Below are 14,584 nucleotides of genomic sequence, written 5' to 3'. Positions count from 1 at the left end.
TCTCACTCTGGTGGAGTGGGAGAAAGGAAGAAAGCATCTTACCTCTGGAGATGAATTACAGCTGTAAATCTTAAGAGGAAATACGTGCCACTGTTAGTGTGGACTTAGGTGCCTGATTACTTATGAGGTCTAAAAGTTGTTGTTGGGCCTCTGCATTGGCTTCTGGATAGCCTGGCCTGCATACTTCTGTGAGTCTAGAGATGTTCTAGAGAACATCTGATGTTTTCCATGTCTGGAGACGCTGTGCACTCAGGATATCGGTGGGTAACAGGGCACCACACTATTAGTCATTGGAGTAGAATGTCTAAATTTTCTTTGCCAGTTTAGCCCAAAAATGAGAGTGGTGGCATCTTGCTTCTCTCCAGCCTGAATCTGCTTTTACTGTACATAATCTACTTGCTCTGAAACAAAACAAAAAAACTCTTACTGTAAAAAGTTACGACTTTTGTCTTATCCCCTAACATATTTTCATGAAGTCTCAGCTTATAATAAAGCAAACAGGAGGTTTTTAAACAAACCTTTTATATTGTTTAGTGCACATACTGAGACCACTTAACAGATTTTCTTCTTTTTACTGAAAATTTGGGGTTTTTAAGCTGCCAGCCTTCTTCCAGATGGTATCATACATGGGTGGTAACAGTCAACTGGTACCAAATATACTTCCATCCACACTTCCCTATGAATATATTACCTAGCTGGCTTTGGTCCCAAGATAATCAAATAGTTGCAAATACTAAGTTATTAGGCTTCATCAAATTCTGGTTAAAGTTAGCCCTGGTCACCCTGCAGCCAAGCCAAAGTTGTCAGACTTTTTGGTCATGGAAAATGTAAATCCCATTTAGATTTGTTTAATTTTTCAGAACTTTTAAACCTATTTACTCTAACAAGAAACATATCATGCTCTGTGGCCTTGGAACTGTTTTACAGAGTCTTTTCTGTTGTTTCTTAAGCACTGTCTGCTTTTGTCCACACTTCATTAAAGACATGTAGTGGCTCAAGAGGATTAGGATAACTCAAATCCATCATTTCTACTCCCAGCAGAAATTAATCCCTTGAAAAGAAAGCTGTGCAGGTTTTGTTCTTGCTTTATTTATTAAACTGACTGCAGCTCTGTTGTTTTTGGGGTTTTGTTGGTTTTTTTTTTTTTTCAGACAGTGTTTAAGGACCCTATATGAAGTCCAGTATGTTAAAATATTTGATTACGGCTCTCCCTGATATAGTCTTATAGCAGCCTAATTACTGTATCTTTGGGCTTACTAAATCTTCTCCGCAGTACCAATGCCTACTGCTCTAGATATTGCTGCAGGTGTACTAAATCTAAAAAGATTGTGAAATTTTGCATTGTTATGTATGACACAAGATAAATCAAACTACTTTTCCAAGCACTATGCATATAGTTGGCTACCTTAAGCTCTAGTCATTCTCAGTGGTGAATGATCTACCACCAGACACTTGTACTCTGCTTCCAGCTGCTGTTATGGTTCCCTCTTACACTTCTTTCTTTGTCTCCTAGCAATAAATATTTAAAAGACAGCAGTAGTGCTTTAATGACTTGTGGTTTTCATGACTAGAACCGCTGCACCCAAAAAGTGAATTTTCATGACCTAGCATGGCCTAAGAAAAGAGCCATTGCACTGTATATTAAGCAAAGTGGCCATAGATATAGGTTTAAAAGGGAGACTGAAAATTAGAAGGAAGTGATACATGCAAGTTTTGACACTGTTCTCAGAAGCAAATATGTCCAGAAAACTGCAGAACTTAGATTCCATTAGTCAGCAGCAGGCAGTTTGCAAGTTGGTAGTGTTATGAATGTGGGGCCCCAACTCAACCGAGCAGCGGAGTACACCTGTTGTACAGATACGTGATAAGCAATGGTCTAGGCTAACATGTTTTACTTCACACTGGAGTGGACTGTGCTCACACTGAGGCCGATAGCAGTAGCACTGCACCAGGAGCAGGTAACTTGTTGAGATTTGGTAGCTCGTCATATGTTTTTATGCCTTGCAGAACTCTTAGTTTCTAATTTTCATGAAACTGAAATAAAATTCTTCTGCTCTAATCAAAAGAAGATGCCTGACAATTCCCTGTGTAATCATACTGTAAACAGCTGTGGGCAATTGTTCTTTATTTTCTTTTGTTCTTTACTTCATTCCAGTGTTCTCCACTAATCTGTGTTATACAGTGCCGTACAAAGTAGTAATCAAAGAAATGCAAATATATTCAGCATTTGCACATAGTTTTGCTTTCAAAATAAGAAATAATTTCAGACTGTACTTTGGTCATACAAGTTCATATTCATCTTATTGCTGAGAATCTCCCTACCTGGAAGTTAACACTACAGACTTTGGGGTTGGAATACTAGGACATCTGGGAGCAGGAACCTTCATTGTTTTAAATCTGTAATGACATATTTTTACAAGCTTATAGAGAATAGATAAAAGTTGAGCTTAATAAATATTGAGCATCATGACTAAGTGTGGAAGTGAAAATCTCATGGTTTAGATGCCAAGCAAATCTTAAGTTTTATGTGAAATCCACTTGTGGGTTGTTTGGTTTTTGGTTTGTTTTTTTTTTTTTTTTTCCCCCCCACCACCTGGAAATCATTAGGGCAATTATTACTCCTGAGGCATGACCTAGAATAAGATGCTATCATTTACAATAAATTTTCTATTTTATTTAATGCAAGTCCTTCAATTTTGATAAACCTGCTCCTTACACTTTTCTTATCACATATACATACACATACACATATTCCTTATCTTAGAAGCAGATTTAAGATTAATGTTATTTTTTTCAAATGCCTTTATGGTAAGTGCTTTCTGCCACTGCCCCAGACACCACCATACAGGAAATGTTTCATAATTAATTCAGTATGTATGTGAATTTTCTTACAGTTTCTCATGTTTGGTTTGTTGGGGTTTTTTTTGTTGCTTGGTTGGTTTGTTTTGCTTTTTAAATAAATTTCTCTTGGCAGAAGTTTTAAGCAGAAGTCAGAACAATGCCCTGGTCTGTGGGGAATCTGGTTGAGAAGGGTGTTTTGTGAGTCCATTCTACATTATGCCCCCCATTTAAAAAATATTTATAGTTCAAAAAAACAGACCAACAAACAACCAACCCCCAAAACCAGCCCTAAAAACCTTAAAAAGCTTGCATTCACTAGCATTTTCATTAAGGGTAGTTAAAAGCTCTATAACTGTTCAGCTGTTGCCAATAGCATTTTCATATTGCACCTTCTGGGGGTTACAATCTTGCTATTTAAAAATAAATAGACTGATATATAGGCAGACACACCAAAAAGAGGTAGTATTACTGACAACTCCACTATAACTTTCAGCCCGTTAACATAAAACTCCACCACTAAATCTCTCAGGGTAAACTATGCAGAGATAGAAAAGCCCCAAGGTATTAAGAGTGATTTTGATATAAATTCCAATTTTATTTTATGACCATTTTACAGCTGCTTCTAGATATCTTCTCTCGTAAACTACAAGGTACAAGGCAAATGTTACCGCTTTTTTTTTTTTTTCTCCTGCAGGGTTTCAGACAGTTGGTTTATTGTGACATGTTAGCAGCCCTTTCTCTGCACTGCACATTCATAAGAACGAATTTTAATGAGAGTAAGCTAGCAGAAGACCCATAAAGAAGATACGATTATGTTTTAAGTATTCATAAAAAAGTTACATTAAATTTACACATTTTGATTTTGTCTGTGACAGTCAAAAGAAATAGACTGAGAGCATATGAGGCTATGTAAATCCATTCATTTGGAATGACTTTATTGTATGGGCTGCATATTCAGAAAACATTTCTCCATGCAAACAGGAAAGCTTTTTGCTGGGGAAGGCCAGATGGAGGGGGGAAAAAAGAAAAAAAAAAATAGTAAGAATGCAGGAAGTCACAGGCCAGTGCCAGAGTACTAATCACTGTTAGCATCATTGCTGAATGATGTCATGCATGCATATATGGTTATAGGGTAAAACCTTTGCTTGGTCACTGAACAGGGGTAAGAAGTCAGAAAACAATAAGTTGCTGGTATTCTTGTTTTAAACCCCCACAAGGATTTTTCTTATTGGAAATTGGTTGGAATTAAAGATTGATGGGACACTTTGAATATTGTTATGTATCTTAGCTTAAAAGTTTAAACTCTTTGACTTGTATTACTAATAGTGTAATTCTAGGTTGCCTAGGTTTCTTCCCTGCTTCTCTTTTCTTATTGTTTCATAACAAAATTTGACAGTATTATGTGCTGTCAGATTAGGGAAAAATATTACTAGATAAAGCAAATAATAAATAAAAATTTCTACTACCTTTAAGGAAAAAATGTTCTTGTTCTACAAGAAATATTTACCCCCTCACTTGTGGGGATGTTAATGCTACAAGATTTTTTTATTACCGTGATGTAGTTCCACTAAGTACCAGAAGATAACTTTTAATCTTCAGATAAAGACATCATTTACTGACCTCTTCATCACTCTCTGTAAGCAGGTTAGTAAACATTAAAAGTGATTTAATGAATGTGTATAAACTTTGTGAAAAAAGCTAGCAACATACTCAGTTATTCTTAGATTCCAGGCTTATGGCCAGGACCCTTGATGTGCAGAGGGTAAACAACTCTAATTGTACTAATGTAGGTCAGTAATGCCTGTCTAATACCTCTTTTCTCCTGTTCTAGATGATACCATTCCCTACCAATATGTTTAAAATATGTGTGAGCTGAAATCTTCTCAAAAAATGGTTTGATTAGAATTTAGCTTCTGGTGCTGTTTTACATGCTTTTTTCCCTATATATCTGTTTTGAAGTTCAAAGTAATATATTGTTAAGAATATCAAAAGTAAACACTTCACATTTTCTCATATTATTTTTCAGCTTTGCTCATCATAGATATAAGATGAATAAACTTCTGATTTAGAAAAAATGATCAGGTGACTAAAAATATGTTGTTTAGGGAAATGAAGTCTTTGTTGAAAGTTTTGTTTGCCATTTGGGTACTGGGATTTGTTTCTTTACTGGCCTGCCACAGCTGGTTTCTTAAATATAAACACCATGACTCTTCTGAAGTTCACGGGAATGAAAGGGGACCCAGTAGAAGTTATGACTCTTTTTTTTTAATTTATTCTTTCATTGAGTATGTCGGTGGAAATATGGACCTATTCTTATCCCATTTGTTCTTTGACTGCATTTTTATTCAACTACTTAATTCTATCAATCTATCACAGTACAAATATTCTGCCTAATAATTTTTCTTTCATTATCAGTTTAGACATGATAGGATCTTTATTTGATGTTTTTGTCTTTAAAAAGAAAAAACCCAACCTGGTAACCAATTTCTGTTCAAATCTCTTTTAAGATAGCTAAAAAACGCCTAATCCCTAATCAATTATCTTATTGTAGACATTCCGAGCCATATCAAGCTGTGAACAACCCTGAATTTCTGAATGTATGTTAAAAACTCTGTTTTGTGAGTTTGAGACTGAAAGCCTAGTAGTACAGGAGTGTTTGTTATGGAAGTATTTCATTCGAATCTTGTTCAGTCAGAGGGAGTAGTAGGTAAATCCTGGTCTGTTGATTTATTACCTTTGAGGTCCATTGATGTATTTATTACCTTTGAAGTTCTTTGCCAGTCCCACGTGGGAGCCTGCCTATTAGCAGCCCTAAATAGCGGTTTCCCAGTCAAATGGCTAAGCCTTCTCCTCCATGCTGGAGGTCTCTCTAAAATACCCCAAAAGACCTTTTTGCCAGCTAAGTGTGTATTTGTTCGTAGACTGGATGTGTGAAGGACGAATAGTTTTGCCTCAAAAAGCCTTGAGCTTCATTAATGGTTTTCAATTCTTAGTATAAGTTTAATTCTTCATAAATACAGATTAGCCTAGCAGAAATATAGTAATCAATGTTACATTATGGGAAGTCCAGCTAGTTTTATTCTGAAAGGACTGAGATACCTTAGAAATGCACTTTTCACGCTTGGATACAAAGTCTCAGTTTCACTTTATACTTAAATGTAGTTGCACCTTGCCAATCTGAGTGTCTAGATGCACAATTATCTCAAATGTGTGCATTGGTTTTAGAAAATTGGATCTTGTATGTTGTAAACACTTAACTATGGTTTAGATTAAGGACATTCTTGATGCAGTCTTTATATAACATATGTAGCTGTCACATCAACTAGCCTAAGAAATATATTTCATACGATATACTGATACTTCTTGACTGAAAATAACATTTACAAACACAGTCTTATAGAGGCAATGGTAGAATAGAGTTTTCTGCAGTAAATAGTTGAAGTACACATTGGTTATATCTCAGATATCCAAATATTCCGGAAAAAGTGCTTCTATTATGTTGCATTCCCAGCTTTCACAGAAAAAATAATTTATGAAGTACATGACATCATAGTAAATGATTAGTGATGTGTAGATCATTAATTTTCCACTATCAAACAAGAAAAGTGATTGAGCAGTATTCATCATTGCAATAAACCAAATTAAACAAGATGTTTCCTAATGTGCTTTATCCTGAATAACAGGAGCATGTGAAATGATTCAGCACAGGAAGGGAACATTTAGCGCTTTCGCCCCAGGCTCGCATGCCACTGATACCATCTAACTAAATTTATGTTGTTAAACAGCCAGGCTCCTGGGGGGATGCTTACTTGGGTTTAGAGAGTGGTTTATTTTGGTAACAGCTTTTTCTGTTTGTAGTCAGTTTAAGAGGATATGAATTCTATTATTTGTGAATTCATATGTTTATCATTCATATGAATGATATTATAAATATCATAAATCATCATTATTCATAGCAGAATCTGTTCTCATTGGTTTAACCAAACAGGGTTATAACCTCAACTGAGTATACAGCTAAAACATGTATAGATAACAAGGTAGACAGTTACTCTGAGTTTATGGTATATTTGTACTTGGCTGACTTCTTTCTCATCTGGGTTTCTAAGATGCTCAATAAATAATTAGATAATTTTTTTTCACTTGCTCTCTTGATAATTTCTACCGTTGTTCATTGGATAGGTGCTGTAGTTCACAACAGTTTGAGGAAGACACTTTTATATTTCCCTACTGTATAACTAGAAATAGCTCCTGGGCAAGAAGCTATGGTGCTTTTATTACTGTAATTTTAATTTTGCGTTTTGAGAGAAGGTGACAAGATAAGCACAGAACTGTCTGATCTTCCTCTTTTTATATATGTTAATGCTTACACCTGTTGTTCACTCAGGTCCTTCCAATCTCCCAGTTCAACGCTGTACTAGTTTTAGGGGGATCTGTCATGAAGGATTGAACATAGTTATTTAAAAACAAACAAACAAAATCCTAATCTGAATTACATAGAAAGCAGAGGTTAGTCTCTCCATGAAAGCTGTAGGTATGTCAGTGACTTGCTGTATGTAACTGGATTTTCAGTCCAGTTTATGTTAATATCATCAATTTGTTAATTTATATCTTTGCAGTTTCCAGGTACTGCTTTAATTTGAGCCTCCTGAGTGAGATGCAAGTTCTGCTTACTCAATAGCTGATTTCCTGGAACTGTGAAGTGGGTTTTTGCTGGTTTGGGTTTTTTTCCCCTCCCTTTTTCCTTTGATATTCTTACCACCTTAGTCTGGCTCAGCTGTAGCTGAAAAACAAAGCAAAAAAGAAACAAATGTCTCCATAGGTGAATGTAACACCTGGAATAAACAACCCAGGTAATTTACAAAAATGAAACCTGATCTAACTGCATTGTAACACAGAATCTGTGGCAGGAAATGTCATGTTTTCATATGTCACCTTACCAAGTTCTTATGCTGCCCTCAGCTTGTGGGTGATGGTGTGGACACAGCTGCAGTGAAGAGGCAATCTTTCTCCTGCCTATGGCTGTCAGAAAGCAGGACCTCAGTACAGGCTTCTCAGCTACTGTGAAGTAACAGGACATCCCTACCATTCTGGGAGGCCAGGCACCAAACATGACCTCTTGGTGAGTTCAGCCAGTGTGTGAGGAACCTGTTGTCTACATCTTGAGTAGGGTGAGAGCCAGGGCTCAGCAGGACCTATGCTGTTAATGTGGAGCAAACTCCTTCATCAGCTGCCACACAGCACCTTTACACAGCACCAGGTGCCACCACCTGACACTTACAGACACCTCATCACAGGGTAGCTTCTTACTGGTGTAAGTTAATGTACCGTTTCTTAGGAAACCGCTTTGATGGTGGTGCCTCTTAAAGAGTCTTTGGTCAGACCATACTGCTCTAAGTTTCATAAGTCCGTGAATAACTTTTTACATTCTCTGTTTAGCATAGTCTACTTGTATTGGTATTTTGGTGAATTGGACACTCAATCATTATGGTACCTGAATTAGCGTTGTCTGTACACATGTTTTCATCTTGATGAAGAACAGCGAGTTAAATGCATTACATTAATAAAAAAGTTACTAGGGGATACTGCTTTTCCTCTTGCTGTTTGATGAATAAATAGGAGCTTTTGTTTCAAGTGCAGTAAATCTCACAAATACCCAAAGCATTAAAATATCAATCTTTTTTCCACTGTAAAATAAAATCTTAAGTGTAAAACAGAAGACTTTTGATTAGCAATTATGAGTTCATTTAGCCTGTCCAATTTTCTGACAGGTTTTATTTTTCAATTTTCATAATGAAAATATTTCCAGAAAGTAAACAAACTTTTAACATAGATGCACAAGTTTGTGCAGTGGATTGCAAAGATTATTTTTTTTGTGCTTTTTCATGGGAATTTGGGACTCTTTTTAAAAAAAACAAAACACACCACAGTGAAATTATGGTAAAACAAATGCTTCTAAAGACTATATAATGTCTGCAAGAAATAATTTTATTATCACAATATTATGCCTGTCTTACTATTGTTATCTATAGAAAAAAATGACTACCAGAAATATTTTTCCTATTTCTTTTCTAATAGGGTTTTTGTTTTGTTCACCCATCGGACCTCAGTCTGCTAGCTTCTGTTTTTGAGTAAATTGAAACATGGTTTTGATAAAAGCTGAAGTATTTTACTGTAACAATAGATCAATCAAGCGATAAGTACTCTTTAATTGAAAACTTTTGTATTGGGGAAGAAAGGCTTCTTTGTCAAGGGAAAAGCAGAAAGCTAACAGAAAAATTTTCATGTATAGTGTAATAATATCCTGAAAGAGACAGAAGATAATGATATATCCAACGATGTTATGAATAAAGTAAAACATGTTTTATACTGTAAAGTGAAAAGTATCAAGTCAAACTTTGTCACTGTAACTAAATGCATAATATTCTTATAGTATTTTCATTGCTATGGGCATAAACTTCCCTATTAATGCCGAGATACGATGTCATCGTATAGGTCACCTTTCATATCACTATTTTGTTCATATTATTGCTAGAATTATCTGCAAACCTATTTGTATATAAGCATGTTTTTATATAAGGATGGAAGTTGCCTCGATTTCTGGTGCTCTTATTAAATAAATCATAACAATATTTTTATTATAATAATAATTCTGACCTTGTTTTTTAACTTCCTTATCTTTTCTGCTTTGTGACATGCCTACAGGAAACAAATTTTGACCAGCCTCACAGTGTCATAGTGAATGAAACTAATCTGTTCTTAATGGTAGGAAAAAAAAAAAAAAGAAAAAAAAAAAGAAATTAAGGGCGTCTGTCTGGAGTGGTTTTGTGGTGGGTTTTCCTTGTTTTGTTGGTTGGGTTTTTTAAGTTCTATCCCTCTTATTTGATGATCAGCCTGGATCCCTGATTTGGGAGTGGATGTAAAAAGTTTGCAATACTTGGTAGCATTGAATTATAAATAGCATTAAGAAATTGATGTGTAATATAGATAATGCACAGATTATCTTTAATAATGCTCAGTCCAAACATACATAATGGATTTTTGTGAAGCAATGTCAATTTATAGGTCATCTGTGGATCTTGATTTTTCCTAGTGTGTGTATACACAACATAAAAATATTGGTTTGGTTGTCCCTAGAGTAAATCTTTGAAGACAGTTTTGTCTGCACAACTCAAAGGAGGCTAATGGAATACTACCCTGGTTTTGATCCTAGGCAAATTTAGAATCTGTTTCTGCATTGGTGTTTTCAGTAGTTTTTCTTTCAATAATTGGTAGAAATTAAATTTATTTATAATAAAAAAAAAAGACTGGGGAAAGCAATATACAGTGGTCTGTGATCCTGTTATGGTAGATTTGTTGAAAAGAGGCATTTTTGTGGTTTAATTGCTTTATTACTTTTTTAACTTTTGCATCATAATTGTTTTAATTTTACAGAGTCGCTCCCTAACACTGATGCCTTACTTCAGCCAGGGAAATTACAAATAACTTGGAAATTATGAATGTTACAGTTAAAAACATATACTGTTGTTTCTCATTGCTATATCTGTAGTGAATTGTTTTTTCAACTGTATACAGTTGTCACTGTAATGTGCTTGAAGTTTATTCCACTGGCCTGTTCCACAAACCAGTAGAACACCTTGCACCATGATACAATGCAAGTGCTCAGAAAGATTAACTATAGTGTGCAGCTACAGTTACACAGTTTTGCAATACCTCACATGCTAGTAAAGCATGATCTAGCACATTAATATGGATGAAATCAATATGTCTTAATATGGAGTCCCTCTACGACCACACTAATTGAATGGCTACCAGTGCTTACTGGTACATATAATACTCAGTCAAGCTATTATTTTCAGTTCAGTGGAACAAGTCAACAGGAAACAGAACAAAACCTAACGCTAGTTACATTTATAGATAGCAACCAAATCATGGAAGAACAAATACATTTGTGGATTTTGATACCAGGAAAAAAAGACAATTATTTCATATGATGGTTGATAATACAAATAATTTAAAGAAATATTTTCTAAAATTGGTCTGTAATTTTCTTTGCTAAATATAAGTTGAAGCAAGGTTTTCAGTTTGCATGATGTGGACTACAAGACTTAAAGAATTCACAGCAGCAAAGAGACTATCCCATGAAGTCTGAATGAGGTGCATTGCTATCAGAGCATATGTCAAAGACTAGTAACAGTATCATCTGCAGAATTGAAATACATGTATTACACTTTGACAGAAGAACCATTCTGGACTTCTAGTATTGATAATAAATGTTGCAGTTAAGATTAGAGAAAACTTTAAGATAAAGTAATTGGCCTGGTAAAATGAAGATATTAATTGAAGAATGAATGAACCCATTTTCTGATTGTAGTCAATTATAACTGAACTACTTCACATAAAATTTAAGCACTGCATGCAGTATCTTTATAAACAGCTTTATTAGTTAATTCTGGTAAAATCTACAAGGTAAAAACTGAAGTCACAAAGTGAGTATTGCATGGCACTAGGTATCAGTAGTGGGAGGAAGTGGGATCTCCTGAGTCTATACTGTTTCTTCTAAAGTGACATTGAGACATTTCAGTAAGGCACAACAAAGTAGCTTGAACTGCTCCTCACTGTGCTGTTGTTGACTATCCTGCACTGCTTTAAAAAGTATTTATTTCAGTTAGTGACTTCTTCCAGTTAACTGAAAATCAAGTAACTGCTCTCTTCTCAGTACTCTGTGGAAAAGCACAGGCACAAAAATGATCCTGAAGTACTTTGTTCAAGCAAAAAACATTTGAGATGTGAACGTGATGAATCGCTGTATTTACACGTTGATTTTGTTAATTATTTATTTTTCAAGTAGTGACTAGTTTATAAATAAATAATAAGTATTTTCTCTGGGTCTCATGTTAACTACATTCATACTTGCTAGACCCTGTATTCACCTTTTGGCTTATCCTGACTGACCAGGGAAGTGCTGGTCCCAACATCTGCAGATGTGTTCTCACAAGGGGAAAATGGGTGGTTTGGCCCAGTTGTCCCTCTGCTTCTGATGTCCTTTACTGTAATTAAAATGGCTGGTTTTTATCTTTGAAGTTTCTGAGGCCTAAAGGATGGTCTAGCAAATAATGAAATAAAAAATGTGGGGTTCTCTTTGAGTCTGTAAATCATGCTTAGTAGCAACTGGTTTTTCTGAGTGGAGAGAGAGATAACAGTAGGGAGGAAAGAGAAGTAGGGAAAAAAACAGGAGATTATGCTACCTTGCCTTAGCACCTTGTCAAGAAAAAATCTTATGTTTTCCCCTGTTCAGGTTAGAAAATTATGAGCCCTAGTTTTAATCCCCAGTTCACAGAAGCAGAACACCAGGTAGTTATTTCTAGCATCTGTTTGTCATAAAGTAAGGTATACCCTAAAGAGACACTCTTCATAAACACTGAGCACCAGAAATACTGTTCGTATTAAATTGGACCACATGAATAATACAGAAGTCATGAATTTAAATTATTACTGGCATTTGGAGAAAATGGCAGTGTTTCAGCCATTAAATAACAACTTTGCTTTATTTCTGGAAACAGAAAGTTATTAAGTTGTAAATCATACTGGTGCTATGGCTCAGATATATTTCTGGTTCTCAAACCATCCAGACATATCTCAGCAGTACTCTGTTGCACTAAAATTGTTTGTTCAAAGGTCTTCAGCCCACTTCTGTGAGATAAGTGAGCCGTAGCCGTGCTGTAATGGCATTATATTATCGTACTAGGTCTAAGTTCCAATGTTTGTGGAGCCAAAGTATCATGGAGGTTTTTAGGTGGATTTTCTAACCCATCTTGTGTTTGCTTCTGCAGTCCCCTAACTGATGGTGTCAGAACAGCTGTTAAAGGCTAACTAGGGTGCAGTACAATACGCAGTACTGTCACAGAAACATTTTCACCCTGATCTTTGAATTTTACCTTTGATGTATCCTTAACAGAGCAGGACTAAAGCTTTGCCAGATGATGACCTACATGGGTAAATTAATATCTTTGTAGTCTGCAGTGCTCATGATTTCCTTTTCCTATTCCTGGTGTCCCTTCACCCTCTCAACCTGCTCTCTAGCTAATGAAATTAAGTTGAGGTGAGTTGGAAAAGTAAGTGTTGCAACACATGACTACATGTCAACGAGGTCTATAAGGGGCTTATGTAAGAATGTAAAGGAGGAGAACATGTTTAATTCATAATTTTGGCACAGGAAACCAAAACCTTCCCTTCTTTACCTTAAGAATGTCCTGAATGATCATGGAAGGAATCATTTAATTTTCCCAGGACTTTGCTTTATGAAGTATGGATGCTGTATTTGCACAAATGCCAAAAAATAAATACAAGAAGAACTAGATGATTTCAGTTTAAGAGGAGTCTCTGCAGTTCATGTTTGGTGGAAAATAAACTGGATGTAGTGACCATTAGAAAGGAAGATATTTCTTTGGACTTTCCAACAGGTAGGTCTCTTGTTGCTTCAGTTGTTACTTCAAAGAGGGAAACTCAAGAGAACATAGAAAGATCTACGAAAGGTTAGAGAAGTAATCTGAAAAGCTCAGAGACTTAAGTATGTAGAAGTTTCACCCTTCTTGTAATCAGAGATACAAAAGATATCAGAAACCAGAATATGAAGCAGGGGAAAACACAGATACAAAAGAGTTGCAAATCTGGCATAACAAAAATAAACTCCAAGAGGAAAACACCTCTGGAGACTGAAAGAAGCACTGAGCAGCAGAGGAGGCTGTGTGCTAGAGCTTAGGCTGTGTACAGGTAAGATTTGATAAAAGTCAAGCTCACTTAGACCTGGTGAAAGAAGTCAAGCAAATAGAAGAAGGTTTTTCAGCTTTGTATGTAAAAAGAGACTAAAGAAAGAAAAACCTAGCTTGTAGGATGGGATAAGATATAGTGTAAAAATGGAAAAATTAATAAGCCTCATTATCTGTAAGAATGGTTAGTCTGAGTGTGGGCTCAAAGACAGGAAAGAAAAAGGGAGAGAGGGAATGAAAGTGGAGATGCAGATTATCTTAAAATAGTAACTTAATGACATTGAAGTAACCAAAATAAATTGAGGTTTAGCAGTGCAAACTGTTTTGTCATGTCTACAAAGTGCAGACTGCTACTTTTGCAGAAATCTGAAATGAACAACTTGGGTTGAGTGGGCACTCATAGAGTACTTCTGAGCTGCCACCACCGTAGTGTGTCTGTGGGACAGGAAAACACATACTGAAAGTGAAACCGAGGCAATTATTTCTACAGAGACAGGACAGTTATTGCCATTATATAGGCACTTGCCATCTGCCTACAGAACTGCATACAGTTCTGGTCGCCCATATTCCAGGAACACAATAAACCCAAGTTGGAATAGGAGAAGTACTACAAAGATGATGAAGGGGAGATGGCTTTTGGAGAACCTGCCCAAGAACAGGAAACTAGAAGAGCTGTTTTTTCAATCTAGTAAGAAAAATCTGAGAGAGGTTGTTCTGGTAATGGAGCATTAAAATAAAAAACATCACTGCCACATAAGTTATTATGCAAGGTAAAACTCTGGCAACAGTGAATTTTTTTTGGTGTTTGGATGGGGGAGAAAGGGAGGTTAATCCTATCCTGTCATTAGCAAATAAGCTACCTTGTTTAAAGTCACAGGTTGTTTTTTTTTTCCCCACACAAATGTTCATATAGTATTATATCCCAATCTATTATGGCCACCAGTGCACCACAAATCATGTTAGTTTTTTTCTGCAAT

The sequence above is a fragment of the Falco naumanni genome, chromosome 5 (assembly GCF_017639655.2).
Source record: "Falco naumanni isolate bFalNau1 chromosome 5, bFalNau1.pat, whole genome shotgun sequence".
Taxonomy (NCBI): Eukaryota; Metazoa; Chordata; class Aves; order Falconiformes; family Falconidae; genus Falco; species Falco naumanni.
Note: the sequence above shows the minus strand (reverse complement) of the source record.